Below are 3,859 nucleotides of genomic sequence, written 5' to 3'. Positions count from 1 at the left end.
CTAGGTCTTTAATTCACTTCGAGTTGATTTTTGTGACTGGAGTGAGGCAGTGTTCTAGTTTCATTTTTTTGCGTGTAGCTTCCCAGTTTTCCCAGCAGAAAGTGGTAACATTTTGACTGCTGTTAACTGGATGTAGAGAGATGACAAAGAAGAGGCCTCAATGATTCCCAAGCTTTTGATCTGAAGCCTAAGGAAATTCACCACTGCCACTCCCATCCAAGTGCCCTTCTCCTTTAAAACAAAAAGCTTTATGGAGATATAATTCATCTATCCTACAACCCACCCACTTCAGGTACAGAACTCGACTTTTTTTTTTTTTTAAGATTTATTCATTTATTCATATAGAATTGGGGTACAGGCCAGAGATGCGGAGGGTGAGAGGATTCATCAGAGACAGAGCGGGGAGCAGAACAGGCAGATCGATGAAGTACACTGCTGAGAGGAGCAGCGGGTGGGTCAGGAGAGGTCTGCTGCACCATGGGTCACCTCCGGGGCAGGCGGGAATCGAACTCATGCGGAAGTGGCTTTAGCTTCTTAGTGCTGTGCTTTAACCTGCTGCACCATCAGTTTTAAACCCCATTTCCTCCCAACCCAACAGGCCAGGGCTGCTTCTAACCTGCTTTCTGTCTCTTCTGAGACTGATTTTTCAGGTCATACAACTTGTTTCCTCACCTGTAACTTCATGGGGTGATTCTGAATTTTAAAAGAACATGAAAATGAAACAGAAATGCATGCCTGGCTGGCCTTGGCCTTAGTAGATGCTCTGGGAAGGCCAGGCTGTGTTACTCTGACTAGGTTTGCCGCATTATGGAGGTAATGTCAGCTGTGGTGAGAGCATGGGCTGAATTCTGAACTCACCTTTTACTGGCTATGTGAATTATGGCAAAGTGTCTGAACGTGTGTGGGAAAGGGAGCGTCGTAGTACTTATACTGCAGTGAGTCAAAATTTGTGAGTGAATATTCATTATTTCAGTATTGTTATCATTGTCAATCACAGAGGAGTCCAGCAGGCAGGTCCGGGTTCTGGCTTCATGGGCAGGATGATAGAGAGAGGGGTGGAGGTGGGAGGCAGATCTTTAGTCTCATTTTCTTATGGCATCTGTACCTTTGGAAAAGGTGCCCCTCTGTAAGCCTCACGCTGCTTGTCTGTAAAGTGGGAATAAAAATCATCTTGATCTCATGAAGTCAGGGAAAATTCAGTAGCATATTTGTCAGGGACTGTTTTGAACACAACAGGGTAAAAACCTTCCCTTTGGGTGGACACAACAGAAAGTAAGTAAAGTCCTAAGGATCCTGAGCATCATAATATATTGGAAAATACATTTATAAGAAAGCATCTATGAAAAGCTCCCAGTGCCTGATGAGAGGCATTGAATGCAATGAAGATGTTTACTTTCACCACTTAGTATTCATATTGTGAAGCCTTATTTTATCTGCTAAACTTCCGCCAGCTCAGAAACCTCTGTAAATGGCAGCTGTTGCAATTATTATGTGAAAGCACTCTGTAAATCTGGATGGCACAGTGCAGAGGGAGGTCTCTAGGTGACTGACTGCAAGCCTGTTGCCTTCATGAAAGCCTTACCTCATCTCTGCTCAATTAAATTCCACTCAGCCTCCAAAGCTCCTTTTCATACTGCCTGGCTGAATCTTTGTCTTTCATGGTGTAGAGCTTTCTTCTTTCTGCCCTTCAGCTAGCATTTACTGAACACCACTTTGGGCCAGGCATTCTGTTGAGTGCTGGGGTTTAGGCTGAAAAACCCAAGAGGGGCGTAAATGGAGGAAGCCCAGGGCATGCTGGGAAACAAACTGGTGGTCAAGCCAGATCAGGGCCAGACTGAGGGAGTTTTGGTTTTGTACTGCTAAAGGGAGGCCACATGCTTTCTAAGCTGGCGGAAATTTAGCAGATAAATTAAGACTTTACATTATAAATGCTAAATGAAAAAAGTAAACATCTGCACTGCGTTAAAAAATTTAAGCACTAAAAAATTTAAGCACCACCATCAAAACCAAAAAGGTACAAGATGGAGATGTAAGGAACAGAGACCTAAGGGCAAATAATAATTCAAGGTGAAGACAGTATGCTACTAGATCAGCAGGAATGTGGCAACATAGAACTGTGAAGTTTTGGAGCGTGATAAACTTGGGTTAGCACTTACTACTCCAGCACTTTGGCTGTAGGGTTAAAGCCAGCCCTGCAGCTTTCAGAATCACTGAAAGGAATAAAATATCCACCTAATGCCTGGTACACAGTAAGAGGCATTTATTATTAAATACTAATAGCAATATTAATTAATAGTAACTGTGGCAATATGGAAAGAGCTCTTATGCCATTCAGACCTGTGTTCAAACCCTGATATAGTCAGTGCAACTTGCGGGATCTTTCTGAGAACAAGGTTGTTTTTTCTCGTAAAATGAATGCACAATACCTTCCTCGTGGGTTGAAATAAGGAATAAATGTGACAATACACACTTTCTAAGGAATAAATGTGATAATACAGACTTTCTAGGCTGTATAAAATGTGTTCAACTAAGTGCTGTTTTTCAATCAAAATGCTGAGGTTTATTGAATATTCTGATTGTAAACATTATTCTGATGGTAAAAAGCAATACAGAAACATTTAAAGTAGTGACAGACAACTAGAAATTCCACTGCCCATAGCTGATCACCACTGTGATATCCTTTTCTGCACACTTTTCATTAGGCCTCCATAATAAACTTGGGTTCACAGTAAACACCTATCCACTTTTCACTATGTTTTAGACACATGTCCAATTAACATATATATATATATTTTTTTTTTTTTTTTAAAAGGTTATCTACTGTATGGACTACCACAATTTACTTAACACTTGATAGCCTTGGAAGACGTTTCCAGGTTTTTATTATTCTATAGACAATTTTCTTGTTTTTTTTCCTTAAGATTTATTTATGCATACAAGAGAGCAGGGGTACAGGCCAGAGGTGTGGGTGTGGGGAGAGGATTCATCAGAGACAGAAGGGGGAGCAGAACAAGCAGACTGGCGGAAATACACTGCTGAGGGGAGCAGTTGGCAGATAGAAGAAAGGTCTGCTGCAGCATGCAGGTCACCTCTCTGGCCAGAGATTGAACTGGTGCTGCAGTGGCTGTGGAGAGCTTGATAATGCAGAGAGTTAACCCCTTGTGCTACCAGGGATGCCCTAAGCAATCTGCTCATAGATTATGGTTTATTTGTTTAATTTCCTGGCTGGGATAAATCTCTGGAAGTGATTACCAGTCAAAGGACTTTCCCACATTTTGCTAACCTGCCTCCTAAAGTGCTAGTGAATTTGCATGCCCACCAACTGTGCATAAATTGTATCCATTTTCCTCCCATATTTCCCTGTTAATACAGGGCTCTGCCAGTCTTCTTAACCTTTGTTAATGTGCTGTATTGAAAAATACCAGTTCAACTTTGTTATCTGCAGTTTGGGATTACTAATGAGAACTGTTGTTTGGAACATTTTCCAAGTATTTCCATTTGGTTTTCCTTTTGTCAGTTGTCTGGTTAGGCCATCGTTATTTGCCCATTTTCCTGTTGGAGGTGTTTTGTATTGACTTTCAAGAACTTTGTTTATCAAGAATCTTAACTCTTTGTCATATATATAAATATTTTCCCCAATTTCTTTGCTTGTCTTAACTTGTATGTAGTATTTTGTTGCTACATTAGAAATTTTAATTTTATGTAGTTAGGTCTGTTATTTTTACTTGATATATTTCTTCTTTTGTAATATAGTTAGAATGACTTTCAGGTCACAATTATGAAACTATTCAACTATTCACTTGTCTTCCAATACTTTTTTTTTTTAAAGATTTATTTATGGCCCTCCCTGGTGGCGCAG

Source organism: Condylura cristata, unplaced genomic scaffold, assembly GCF_000260355.1.
Source record: "Condylura cristata isolate star-nosed mole 26May11 unplaced genomic scaffold, ConCri1.0 scaffold00022, whole genome shotgun sequence".
In the NCBI taxonomy this organism is placed as follows: domain Eukaryota; kingdom Metazoa; phylum Chordata; class Mammalia; order Eulipotyphla; family Talpidae; genus Condylura; species Condylura cristata.
Note: the sequence above shows the minus strand (reverse complement) of the source record.